This window comes from Bubalus kerabau, chromosome 4, assembly GCF_029407905.1.
Source record: "Bubalus kerabau isolate K-KA32 ecotype Philippines breed swamp buffalo chromosome 4, PCC_UOA_SB_1v2, whole genome shotgun sequence".
NCBI lineage: Eukaryota > Metazoa > Chordata > Mammalia > Artiodactyla > Bovidae > Bubalus > Bubalus kerabau.
The window spans coordinates 124,677,393-124,691,895 of NC_073627.1; positions in this window are offsets into that span (position 1 = coordinate 124,677,393).

The following is a 14,503-nucleotide window of genomic DNA, read 5'->3' on the forward strand; positions in this document are numbered from 1 at the left end:
TCTTGCTATTCTTTGGAACTCTGCATTCACATGGGTATGTCTTTCCTTTTCTCCTCTGCTTTTCACTTCTCTTCTTTTCACAGCTATTTTTAAGGCCTCCTCAGACAGCCATTTTGCTTTTCTGCATTTCTTTTTCTTGGGGATGGTCTTAATCCCTGTCTCCTGTACAATGTCATGAAACTCCATCCATATTTCATCAGGCACTATGTCCATCAGATCTAGTCCCTTAAATCTATTTCTTACTTCCACTGTATAATCATAAGGGATTTGATTTTAGTCATACCTGAATGGTCTAGTGGTTTTCCCAACTTTCTTCAATTTAAGTCTGAATTTGACAATAAGGAGTTCAAGATCTGAGCCACAGTCAGCTCCCAGTCTTATTTTTGCTGACTGTATAGAGCATGTCCATCTTTGGCTGCAAAGAATATAATCAATCTGATTCCAGTGTTGGCCATCTGGTGATGTTCATGTGTTGTCCATGTTCTCTTGTGTTGTTCAAAGAGAGTGTGTGCTATAACCAGTGTGTTCTCTTGGCAAAACTCTATTAGCCTTTGCCCTGCTTCATTCTGTACTCCAAGGCCAAATTTGCCTGTTACTCCAGGTGTTTCTTGACTTCCTACTTTTGCATTCCAGTCTCCTATAATGAAAAGGACATCTTTTTTGGGTGTTAGTTCTAAAAGGTCTTGTAGGTCTTCTTCAAACTGTTCAGCTTCAACTACTTCAGCATTAGTGGTCAGGGTATAGACTTGGATTACTGTGATATTGAATAGTTTGCCTTGGAAACGAACAGAGATCATTCTGTTGTGGAGATTGCATCCAAGTACTGCATTTTGGACTCTTGTTGACTATGATGGCTACTCCATTTCTTCTAAGGAATTCTTGCCCACAGTAGTAGATATAATGGTCATCTGAGTTAAATGCACCCATTGCAGTCCATTTTAGTTCGCTGATTCCTAAAATGTTGACATTCAAATGGGGATAGTCTGCAACACTGTGTCCTACCAGCCTACTAGGCCCCTGGAAAGCATTATTTTGTAAACAGGTTGCTCATTGCTGGGAGACAGAAGAGCAGAGTGCGGGGAAGCGAGCGATGAGATGGTACCAGACTAGCAAGGTCTCTAAGGCGATCTTGCCCATATGGGTCAGTTCATGTTGTTGGTGGACCAGCTTGTAGGTTAGATGCTCCAGGACATTGACTCAGTGGTCTTTTGTGATCCGCCATCCTGTCTTCGCCTTGGTTCCCTCTTCCTTTTTTATCCATTCCTGCTTTTCAGAAGAGTACCTGGGGGCAACTGATACTTTCAGGGATAGCAGGACTTTTGGTTTGTCTGGAAGCTGCCCTCAGGCAGCCTGGTTGGTGACTGCATTAGTGTGTAGGTTTCCTTTGGCTACTGGGTCTCCCCCACTTCTGGTGGCCTTTGCAGTGGACGACTGCCACTTCCTTCAGTCCCCGTACTACGTCCAGGAGGTCCCCCTACTACCTTCAAGATTTCAGCTTGGTTCTTGATCCCCTTGCCTTCTGCAGTAAGGAGTCCTCTTTCATTGTATAAGCCTCCGTGAACTTGTAGAATAGCGAAAGCACACCATATGTCTGTATAGGTCTTGACTTGCCAGTCTTGGCTGAGTTCCAGTGCTCCGATTAATGTCCTCAACTCCACTCTCTGTGCTGACCATCCTTGAGGAAGTGCCTCTGCTTCCACCACTTCAAAGTCAGGCACCATGGCATACCCGGCCATCCTTTTCCCATTTTCCATGAAGCTGCTACCATTAGTATATAGGACCAGGTCTGGGTTTTGCAGTTTATCAGTCAAGTCTGGTCTTCTAGAAAATACTTCATCTAGTATTTCTAAGCAGTCATAGTCCAGGAGCCCTGCCTCGTCTGGTAGGAAAGTAGCTGGGTTTAGAGTTCATACAACTTCCAGTTTTACTCGTGGATTTTCACATAGTAACCCTTGATACTGAGTCATCCATGCATACATGAGCCAATGGTGGCTTCTGTTATCCATCAGGGTTACAACTGAGTGTGGGACTTTAACATTGAGGTTTTGCCCCAGCGTTAACTTGTCAGCTTCCCTTACCAGTAAGGTGACGGCCACTAGTGCTTAGAGGCAGGGTGGCCAAGCAGCCGCAACTGAGTCAATTTGTTTAGACAGGCAGGCCACTGGCCTTTGCCAGGGTCTGAATTCTTGGATTAGGACTCCCAAGGCTATTCCATTCTTTTCATGAACAAAGAGGTTGACCATTCTGGTTACATTGGGAAGTCCTAGGGCTGGGGCCTTAGAGAGTTTGGCCTTAATTGTTTGAAACACTGCCTCCTGGGTTGGTCCCCACTCATGGGGGACCTTTTCTTCTTTTAGAGCCTCATATAGGGATCTGGCCAAGTCTGAAAATCCAGGGATCTATATCCTGCAGAACCCTGCTGCTCCCAGGAACTTGTGGACCTTCCTGTGAGTGGTAGAGGTAGGGATGGTGCAAACTGCTTGTTTCCTTTCAGTTCCCAGCATCCACTGGCCCAGCATGATGCTAAAACCTAGATATATGACTTGTCTTTTACAGACTTGTGCCTTTTTTTTTGAAACCTGGTACCCTGCTTCCATTAACAGGGAGAGGAGGGCCTTTGTTCCTTCTAGGCTTTGAGCCTGTGTCATGCTGGCCAGCAGAAGGTCATCGATGTATTGCAGCAGGACACAGTTTAACTCTTGTCCAGGAAATTTAGCCAAGTCAGTGGCCAAGGCTCTGCTGAAGGGAGTAAGTGAGTTCTTGAACCCCTGTGGAAGCCTCGTCCAAGTAAGCTGTTTCTTGCTTCCCATGTATAGGTTTTCCCATTTAAAGGCAAATAGTGGTTGGCTGACAGGTACTACCCAGAGGCAGAAGAAGGCATCTTTTAAGTCCAAGCAAGTAAACCATTCAGCTGTGAAGGGGATCAGTCTTTATAGGATACATGGATTAGGCGCTGCTGGGTGCAAAGTAATTGTTGCCTGTTTACAGCCCTTAGGTCCTGAACCAGACAATAGTCATGTGTTCCCAGCTTTCTTATGGGCAGCAGTGGGGTGTTCCATGGTGACTGGAATTTTATCAGGAGTCTGTGTTGGAGTGGTGTGTCTTAATGAGCCTGGATTCCCAGTTGGGCCTCTTGGGGAATCAAATATTGTCATAGTTTTACAGGTTGAGCTCCTGGTTTCAGATCAATCAGGATGAGGACATAATGTTTTGCTAGGCCTGGGGGTTCTCCTAGGCTGAAAACTAGTGGGTATTCAGTCTCTAATTCAGGAGGAATGGTCCTAGTGGGTATTCAGTCTCTAATTCAGGAGGAATGGTCCTCTCTTCTTGAAGGGAGGAATACAGGCTCCATTTTTCTTCTCTCCTTAGAGCAAGAGTCAAAATCAAAGAGGTGGGCGGTCCTTTAGTTTTAGCTGGTCTGACCCATCAACAGAGAAGGAAATTTGGACCCCCCACCTTGGCAGCAGTTCTCTTCCCCTCACAGGGACAGGGCAGTCAGGTAGGTAGAGGAATTCATGTAGTACCTCATGGCCCCTTAATTGGCATTGTTGAGGACCGCAGAAGGGCTTGCGGGTCTGAGCACCTGTGGCCCTGATGGCAGTGGTTTCCTTTCCTGAGATGGGGGGATACTTGTTGAGTGACCACCGAATGTCCGGCACCTGTATCCACCATCAAGTCCACTGGATGGCCCCCTACTTGAATTCTGACCATAGGCTCTCGGGGGCCCAATTGGAGAGAGCCTGGTCCCCTCTAGTCGTATTCTGCTCCAGCTAGGCCGGTCAGATTAGTGCTGGGTGGCTCAGGTTGATGTCTGCTCAGCGGACCTGCTGCTTTGGTTCTCTTCTCAGGGCAGCTAGGGACTCATTCTTCCAGTGATCCTTCTCCTTGCAATAGGCACACTGATTGCAGCTGAGGGAGTTCCTCTCTCTTGGGTCTGGGCCCCTTGACTTATGAGGTGGCCTTGCTAGGGGTTCAGGCTTTGACAGGGCAGCTGCCAGGAGTGCGGCTTTTTGCTTCATCCTCTTTTCTGCTTCTTGACATGCTGTTTGATCACAATTGAAAAAGACTTTGTTAGCTATTGCTAGCAGTTCTGTGGCATTTTTTCCTGCAAACGCTTCTAACTTCTGTAATTTCTTCCGGATGTCCAATTGGGCCTGTCACACAAAGGCTACATTTATCATCTGTGGGTTCTCAGGGGCTTCAGGATCAAAAGGGGTGAAGACCTGGAAGGCCTCATATAGCCTCTTGTAGAAGTCGGCCAGGCCTTCATCTGTTTTTTTGCAATACCTCAGTGGTCTTGGCCATGTTGGTAGGCTTATTAGCCCCAGCTTTTACTCTATGTAGGATGGCCTGTCGATACCTCTCCAGCCAGTTTTTCTTTCCCTTGGTGTTGGGGTCCCAATGGGGCTCTTCTTCTGGGAAGGCCTTCCATGCCCAGTTATCCACATCTAATTGACCCCCTGGGGCATTGGCCTGGAGCCATTTTCGAGCCTCTGTCACAACTCGTCGGCACTCCTCAGTGTTGAACAGGGTGAGGAGAAGCTGCTGACAGTCCACCCAGGTTGGGTGGTGAGTCTGGAAAATGGACTCTAGGAGATCAACTGGTGCCTGACGTTTTTCAGAGTATGAAGGGGTATGATGCTTCCAGTTGAGATCAGTTGTGGAAAACGGTTGGTAGTAGAGGACAGTTCCTTCTTCTTGTAGAGTCCCACTGGGGACAATATGCTGCAGTCCCCATGTCTCTCTTAGAGGCATTTGAAGTGCTAGGGAAGCTGCCCATTGAGCCAACTGGAGACACCTGCTCATTGGCTCTGGGGTCTCTGATCATGGGGGCATAATAGCTTCAGGAGCATTAGGAGGAAGAGGTGAAACAGAAGGCGGTGGACTGCCTGGTAAATGCAGATCTGCTGCTCCTGGCGGGGGAGCTGTGGGGATGTAAGGTGGGGGCATTGGAGGCATGTCTTTAGCTTCACTCTGGAGGGTAGGCAGTTCCTTTTTCTGACACGAAGCCTTTTTTTCCGATTGATCCATAGAACCTTACATTGCCCCTGACCTGTCATGCAGAACCAAACCCAGGGAGGCCTTCATTGGGCAATTTTTAACCATTGGTCAATATATGGAAATTGGTCTGGGTGGCTGGAGTCTCCAGTCACAACTCTATATACTGCTTGGACGGTGGGCATATCTAAAGTCCCCTCTGGGAGCCCTCTGACCCTAAAGGAGGGCCATTCTAGGGTACAAAAGTGTGCAGCTTTCCTGGGATTAGTTTCATACCATACTCTCCAGAAAATCCTTTCTTAAAATTCTTAATCATACTTTCTAAAACAATAGGTTTTGAGGTTGAACTGCCCAATATGTGAGAGTTCCTAACTTGTGGTGGTGCCACACAATGAACAAAGGGAAACACTCACTTTCATCTGCCTGGCCTCTCCCCTCACGGAGATTTAGCTGTCTCTTAGCATTGGCACGGAGAAGGCAATGGCAACCCACTCCAGTATTCCTGCCTGGCAAATCCCATGGACAGAGGAGCCTGGTAGGCTGCAGTCCATGGGGTCGCTAAGAGTCAGACATGACTAGCGACTTCACTTTCACTTTTCACTTTCATGCACTAGAGAAGGAAATGGCAACCCACTCCAGTGTTCTTGCCTGGAGGATCCCAGGGACGGGGGAGCCTGGTGGGCTGCCATCTATGGGGTCGCACAGAGTGGGACACTACTGAAGCGACTTAGCAGCAGCAGTAGCATTGGCAGGTTAGTATAAGCCCCTGACTCAGACCAGCCTCACAGGGAGGAATTAGATCCTCAAGAGACTGGTGCTGCCCTAAGTCATATGAGGTCACTATGGAACCACAGGTTAGGACTCACTTAGGCTCCGTAGTCCAAGATTGTGGAGAGTGGTCTCTTATTCAACACAAGCACACATCCACAGCACACCGGGATTAATAGACCACCCAAGGGAACAAATCCTATTCTGAGTGACCCTCCGGTCACTGGGAGGTGATCAGGCTCTGCTTCTGTAGTATGGCTAGTCTTGACTCGGGCAGATGTCCCCAGGGCACTCACCCATCTGACGTCCTGTCCTGGAACCTACTTCTGCTCTCCTTCTGAGTCCATTCAGAAAGCAGTATGAGCCACAGCTGATGGAGCCCATGTGAGGTTTGGTCTCCAGCAAACGGCTGGTTGGTGTCACTGGGCTGGCAGCTGTGGCCTCCCTCAGTTCCCTGACAATGGTGGCACAAGGGAACAACTCAGTTGTCATTTCCCTGCCAATGTACCAGGAAATCTTATAGAAACCATGGCGACAGAAAGAGACAAGCAACACTTGGAGATGCAAAACAGCAGGGTTTATTCAGCACCAGTGTGGGCTCAGCAGAGTGGCCTCCAGAGGCTGAGCACCTGGGCTTTGGTCTGGGTATCTTTTATATGGCACAGGCTTCCAGGTCCTACTGACTTCCCACCTAAGCAGTTTGGCTGACTCAATAAGCAGGCCAGTTTACAGAGCAGAGGTGGTGAGCAGCAATAAGCAGGCCAGTTTACAGAAGCAGAAGCAGTGAGCAGTGAGCATAGCAGTAAAGTTAAGCAACTATTTTACTTTCTGTTTTTTTTTTTTTTTTCCTCTTCAGACTTAGCATGATATCTACATCTAGATAGTACAAGAAGGTAAAATAATACAGTAGCATTATTTTTTTAATTTAAAATAGTAGTTATTTTTAATTATAAAACTTATACATGTTCAAGATAAAGAATTCAACTATTAGGTGATTTAAGATAAAAATAAAATTTTTGACTCCATATCCATACCCTTGGTGACAGTCTAGAATTTCTTGTTATGTTTAATACAAATATACCTATAAACACAGTAAAGGATTCTTCATCTTAGCGTCTATCAGAAATATGCAAAACCTTCCCTATACTGTATTATCTTCCAATTAAAATTAATGAATTAAAAAAGAAATACTCAACAATGAAATTGATTAAAGCCTCACATTAAAAAAAAAGAAACCTGCAGTTGAATGATGGAAGAATATTAGGCTTAGGTTTGGTAGTATTGGGCTTCCCTTGTGGCTCAGCTGGTAAAGAATCTGCCTGCAATGCAGGAGACATGGGTTATCTTGTAGTGGAGTGAATTGATCTATCAGTGATAACAAAGACACCAAGCTATAAGGTGCACATCACATGTTATACATTACAGGAAAGATGTTGACAGCAACTACAGCAACCCTGATTATGATGCATAAGTTGTCACACTTTTCAATCATTATGTGTGTTAGTAGGTAAGTCATATTGGAATTCAGTCAGTTATATGTAAGCAGGATTGCAGCCTTTATTCTGATATTCTTAGGTCAGGTTTACACAATAGTTGGGTCTTCCCAGGTGGTGCTGGTGGTAAAGAACCCGCCTGCTAGGGCAGGAGACATAAGAGACGCAGTTTAGATCCCTGGCTCAGGTAGATGCCCTGAAGGAGGGCATGACAACCCACTCCAGTATTCTGGCCTGGAGAATCCCATGGACAGTGAAGCCTGGCGAACTACAGTCCATAGGGTTGCACACAGTCCAACATGACTGAAGCAACTTAGCATGCACACATGCACACCATAGTTAACAATTTTTCAGATTTTGGAAAGGCAGTGTAGTATACACACCATATATTTTGTAACATTCATGGAGGAGTTGGACCAAAGTCATACAATCAAATACATTAATATTTCTTCAGTGAAATGGAGGAATGGTTGGGTTTTGCTGCCAAATATATCATGAAGAAATTTTCAAGTTTCAGAACATTTTCTATTTCAGAATCATGGACTGGTGAGATATCCTATTCTTTAATCCTGATAATGCAAAGTAAAACTAAGAGAACATATCCAAAAGGTGTTGGCACTAGACTGAATTTGTTTTTCAAATAGTGTGCTCTTTTGGGGTTAAGAAGTGGGAACTTCAGAAATATCATTATCTAGAATAGGTCAGATGTTAGTCATTCAAGTAAATTTTGTATGAATATAGAAAATAAAAGATAAACAGAGAATGGGTGAATTCAGAAGCCTGTAGTGAGTAACATACCTGGCAGAGAATTTAAGAGTTGCACAGAAGAGGATCTTTTTTAAACAACAGAAGCTACTTGTGATGGGGTAGCTTGAAGTATTTATTTGGAAATTAAAGAAGTTCCTTCTGTGAGGATTTTTGGCTGAGAACAGTGAAGTTTTCAATGGAAAATTTTCTTAACTCTGCTTTTGTAGCTTAGATCGAGTGTGTCATATGTTTATATGGAATGTCTCATGTATAACTGAAGCTTCCTTTTATATTTCAAGTAGCTATTTAGATACCTGGTCTCTATTGTATGGTTTTTTGATTTGAACATAGTTTGTCTTTCGTTTCTACCCAGTTTCCATGACTCAAACCATTATGTTAGGCCAGAATGTGGTAATAGAGGCAATTATGCCATTGAGTATGTGGCCCAGCCTTCAGATTAAGGTTTCACACCTGGGTATCATTATTCTTTCCCATATCAATTTATTATTTAAGGACTTATTGTTTGAAAGTCCTTATAGCACATAAGCAATTAGAGTAGCTGAGAGTCTGCCTGTATTCAATGTATTTATTTTGCTTTCCCTAGCTTTTTCATGCCAGAATAATTAAATCCCCTTCTAATGTATCAGGAGCAGACTGTTTTGAAATTGACAGCACTCTTTCCTCTCCTCTTCAATAAGAAAAGAATCACAGAAACCTGGCAGATAAATAATAAACTTTACAAAAAGGAAGGAGAAAACAGAACACATTAATTGAAAGGATATTCTCCCGTTCCACCTAAAGCAGTAATTGGTGAATATTACTGATTTATTATTATTTTCTAAACAGAGTTTACAAATGCTATTTTGTTGACTGCATAAGAAACAACCTACTTCTTAGAAATGAATATTTCATGTAGCAAATTTGTTTCCTGTAGTGTGTGAGTAACAAGATATTATACTGAGCTTTTAAAAATGTAGTGACCTATTCCATAGGACACTCTTGGGAGAAGGAAATGGGTTGGCTAGACCTCATGGAAATATTTATTTGCATATGCTTCAATGCAATGAGCACTTTGCAAATTTTGAATTTTACCATGTGGTTGTTGTAGCAGAATAGCTAGTCTTTTTCTAGAGTATATTTGCATATGATAGTTTAACAGCTTTCCCCTTTTGTTCCTAGAAGATTAAGTCTCAGTCTGAGGAGAAGAGAAAATAAAAGTGGTTCCTTACAACTTGAAAAAAAATATAATTTGAAGATAAGAGCAAACTCTGAAATGCACATTTTACTTCCAGAAGTTCAGTCTAAGAAGTACAGTTTTTCTCTGTATGTGCCAGCAGAGCTCTTCCTAATTCTTGGTGGCAGGTGTGTCATCAGGAGCCCTGTGAAGTTGAAATAACTCATCAAAATTTCCCCCAACTATTTTTTGCCTACCTAGTGAAATTCAGGCTTCAGCATTTCATTCCTTTGGTTTAGGTTTGGACCCTTTGTTTAAAATTCATATTTTCTCAGGGAGTGGATGAGGAGCAGAGATGAGTGCTTTCTAAAAATTATTGATCACTTCAAATGCTCCATGAATAAAAAGGCCCTGAGCTTTAAAAAGATTAGGAAATTGCGAAGTGTACACTTTTGAAGGAGGTGTACACCCCCCTCCCCATATAATACCTATTAGAGTCCTTGAACAGAGAAGGCAATGGCACCCCACTCCAATACTCTTGCCTGGAAAATCCCATGGACAGAGGAGCCTGGTAGGCTGTAGTCCATGGGGTCGCTAAGAGTTGGACACAACTGAACGACTTCACTTTCACTTTTCACTTTCATGCATTGGAGAAGGAAATGGCAACCCACTCCATTGTTCTTGCCTGGAGAATCCCAGGGATGAGGGAGCCTGGTGGGCTGCTGTCTCTGGGATCGCACAGAGTCAGACATGACTGAAGCAACATAGCAGCAGCAGCAGCAGCAGCAGAGTCCTTGAAATTGATAACAACCTCAGATATGCAGATGACACCACCCTTATGGCAGAAAGTGAAGAGGAACTAAAAAGCCTCTTGATGAAAGTGAAAGTGGAGAGTGAAAAAGTTGGCTTGAAGCTCAACATTCAGAAAATGAAGATCATGGCATCCGGTCCCATCACTTCATGGGAAATAGATGGGGAAACAGTGGAAACAGAGTCCGACTTTATTTTTCTGGGCTCCAAAATCACTGCAGATGGTGACTGCAGCCATGAAATTAAAAGACACTTACTCCTTGGAAGGAAGATTATGACCAACCTAGATAGCATATTCAAAAGCAGAGACATTACTTTGTCAACAAAGGTCTGTCTAGTCAAGGCTATGGTTTTCCCTGTGGTCATGTATGGATGTGAGAGTTGGACTGTGAAGAAGGCTGAGCGCTGAAGAATTGGTGCCTTTGAACTGTGGTGTTGAAGAAGACTCTTGAGAGTCCCTTGGACTGCAAGGAGATCCAACCAGTCCATTCTAAAGGAGATCAGCCCTGGGTGTTCTTTGGAAGGAATGATGCTAAAGCTGAAACTCCAGTACTTTGGCCACCTCATGTGAAGAGTTGACTCATTGGAAAAGACTCTGATGCTGGGAGGGATTGGGGGCAGGAGGAGAAGGGGACGACAGAGGATGAGATGGCTGGATGGCATCACTGACTCGATGGACGTGAGTCTGAGTGAACTCCAGGAGTTGGTGATGAACAGGGAGGCCTGGCGTGCTGCGATTCATGGGGTCACAAAGAGTCGGACAGGACTGAGCGACTGAACTGACTGACTGACTGGGATACATTTGGGGATATTATACAATTTCCTGGATAGTATCTTACAATTGTTTACTGATTGATCAAGGATATTCGTATTAGATAATTTCCTTGGAGTTCTACACAGTGCTGATTCCCATTAGACTGTGGCCAGCAATGGACTATAGAATTCTGTGTCTCTGCAAGTGAGCGAATAGATGGGATGTAGAGGCACTGGTTTGCTTCTTGAAGGGTCTTAGGTTAGTAATCAGGAAACTGGCTGATTGAAAGCTTTAGTTTTGCTTATGTTTGATAAATGTTATGTGGAGAAAGCTTTGCTAAGATTTTAGCAGAATGTATATTCCACTGGAGCACTGTCAGTTCTTTGGGGTGACATTGTTCTTTACCAAACTTTGTCTCTTTAATTATTCTGATAGACAAAATGAGATTTAGAAATAGCATACAGAAACAGGAGGAACAGGAGGACTACATTTTTTAAAATCTCCATTAGGTCTTCTTATGTAGATATTTGTGATTATTTTCTGCTACTATTGACTCAGTTGTTTATTTCTCTGATTTTTTCCTTTCAAATTCTGAAAAGCAATCTATGTAACACTGAAGCAATTTTTCTGTTAGCAAACATAAAAGAACCCAGCAAATTCATCTGTGTTCTGTGATTTGTATACAAAGGTACTTAGAAATAATAATTTCTTCCCCTAATTGTTGCTAAATAGGTCTGCAGTGGATGCAGAGTCCTTCCATAATTGCAGATTAAACAATATTGCAGTTTTGAATGAAATTAGGGAATTGAGGACTCAAATTGGCAACATAACAAACGTCTGTTATCCCTGAGGAAATTTGTGATATTGATTCTAACTAAAAGTAGAAATTGTACACACTGGGATATTGGGGGAACAGTTTAAAAAGCCAATGGGATGGTAGTTGTGGTGGTGATACAGATTTATGATTATGAAATTACAGAGTATAATACTTTGAAAACACCTGTGATTTTTACTCAACTATTTTAGTTGAAAACTGTCTCTGACAACACTGTTGTTCTCTGAACAAGTTATTTACTATATTATTAAAATTTAATGCACTGTGGCATGCTCTTGAGAAATCCATTCCCTCAAAACAAACAAATTACACTTAAAGAGTTCTTTCTAGCACACACCTGGGAGTTAACTTCTATATGTCTTTAATTAGTAAAATTAGATTAATAACACATATTGGTCAAGTGACATATAGAATCAAAAGAGTTGAATATGTAAACAGTGATATCCTCCTCTACCTATCACTTCCAAATGAATGCAAATGAGCATTTCAAGAAAAGTAATGTAGACCGTTTAAGCAGTGTTTACTTTTTGGTTCAGAATATGTTTATAGTATATCAAATATCTAAGGAGATTTAAAATGTAGTCATGTATTTAGATGTTTGAAATTATTAGTGCCATTAGGACATAGAGTCTTTTCTCACCGTTGTATTCCCTGCATGCATCATTTAGGTTGTTTCCATGTCTTGGCTGATGTAAACCATGCTGCAGTGAACATTGGGGTGCATATATCTTTTTGAATTATGGTTTTCTCCAGATATATGCCAAGGAGTGGATTGCTGGATCCATTAGTAGTCCATTTTTAGCTTCTTAGGGAACTTCTATACTGTTCTCCATAGGCTGTACTAATTTACACTCCCACCAACAACATAGGAGGGATCCCTTTTCTCCATGCCTTCCCCAACATTAATTGTTTGGAGATTTTTTGATGATGGCCGTTCTGACAGGCACAAAGTGATGCATGTGTGCAAACTAAGTTGCTTCGGTCATGTCCAGCTCTTTCCTACCCAGTGGAACGTAGCCCACCAGGCTCCGTTCTACAGGATTTTCCAGGCAAGGATACTGGAATCGGTTGCCATGCCCTCCAGGGGATCTTCCCAACCTGGGGATTGAGCCCATGTCTCATGTCTCCTGCACTGGCAGGCAAGCTATTTACCACTAGCGCCACCTGGGAAGTATTTTTTTTTAATACTCATTGTATTTTTTTAAATTAATTAATTAATTTTAATATAATTTATTTATTGTAATTGGAAGTTAATTACTTTACAATATTGTGTTGGTTTTGCCATATATCAACATGAATCCGCCACAGTTATACACATGTTCCCGATCCTGAACCCCCCTCCCACCTCCCTCCCCGAACCATCCCTCTTTTTAATTAAAAGATAATTGCTTTATAGTATTGTATTGGTTTCTGCCAAACATCAACAACCTCATTGGATTTTTAAAATATTTTATTTTTAATCCTCATTGTATTTTTGAGTTACATTTCTCTAATAATTAGCAATGTTGAGAATATTTTCATGTGCTTTTTGGCCATAGGTATGTCTTCTTTAGAGAAATGTCTATTTAGATCTTTTGCCCGTTTTTTTTGTGTGTGTGTTTTTTTTCGGTTGTTTGTTTTTTGATACTGAGCTACAGGAACTATTTTTATGTTTTTGGAAATTAATCTCTTGTCAGGTCAGTCATATCATTTGCAAATATTTTCTTGCATTCTATGTGTTGTCTTTTCATTTTCATATTTATTTATTTGTATTTATTTTATTTTTTTTTTTTGCTATGCAAAAGTTTGTAAGTTTAATAAGGCTCCATTTATTTATTTTTGTTTTTACTTTCATTATCTAGGAGGTAGATCCAAAAGATATTGCTCTAATTTATATCAGAGTGTGTTCTGCCTATGTTTTCCTCCAAAAGTTTTACAGTATCCAGCCTGTGTTTTCTTACTGATTTTCTCTCTGGATGATCTGCCCTTTGATGAAAGCGTGTGTTAAAGACCCCACTATTATTGTGTTACTGTTGATTTCTCCTTTTATGGCTATTAGTATTTGCATTATATATTGAGGTGCTCCTATTTTCAGTTCAATTCAGCTCAGGCACGAAGTTGTGTCCAACTCTTTGCCACCCCATGAACCACAGCACACCAGGCCTCCCTGTCCATCACCAGCTGCCAGAGTCCACCCAAACCCATGTCCATTGTGTTGATGATGCCATCCAACCATCTCATCCTCTGGCATCCCCTTCTCCTCCTGCCCTCAATCTTTCCCAGCATCAGGGTCTTTTCAAATGAGTCAGCTCTTTGCATCAGGTGGCCAAAGTATTGGTGTTTCAGCTTCAACATCAGTCCTTCCAATGAACACCCAAGACTGACCTCCTTTAGGATCGACTGGTTGGATCTCCTTGCAGTCCAAGGGACTCTCAAGAGTCTTTTCCAACACCACAGTTCAAAAGCATCAATTCTTCGGCTCTCAGCTTTCTTCATAGTCCAACTCTCACATCCATACATGACCACTGCAAAAACCATAGCCTTGACTAGATGGACCTTTGTTGGCAAAGTAATGTTTCTGCTTTTGAATATGCTATCTAGATTGGTCATAACTTTCCTTCCAAGGAGTAAGCGTCTTTTAATTTCATGGCTGCAATCACCATCTGCAGTGATTTTGGAACCCCCCAAAATAAAGTCAGCTACTGTTTCCACTGTCTCCCCATCTATTTGCCATGAAGTGATGGGACCGGATGCCATGATCTTCGTTTTCTGAATGTTGAGCTTTAAGCCAACTTTTTCACTCTCCTCTTTCACTTTCATCAAGAAGCTTTTTAGTTCTTCTTCACTTTCTGCCATAGGGGTGGTGTCATCTGCATATCTGAGGTTATTAATATTTCTCCTGGCAATCTTGATTCCGGCTTGTGCTTCCTCCAGCTCCTATTTTG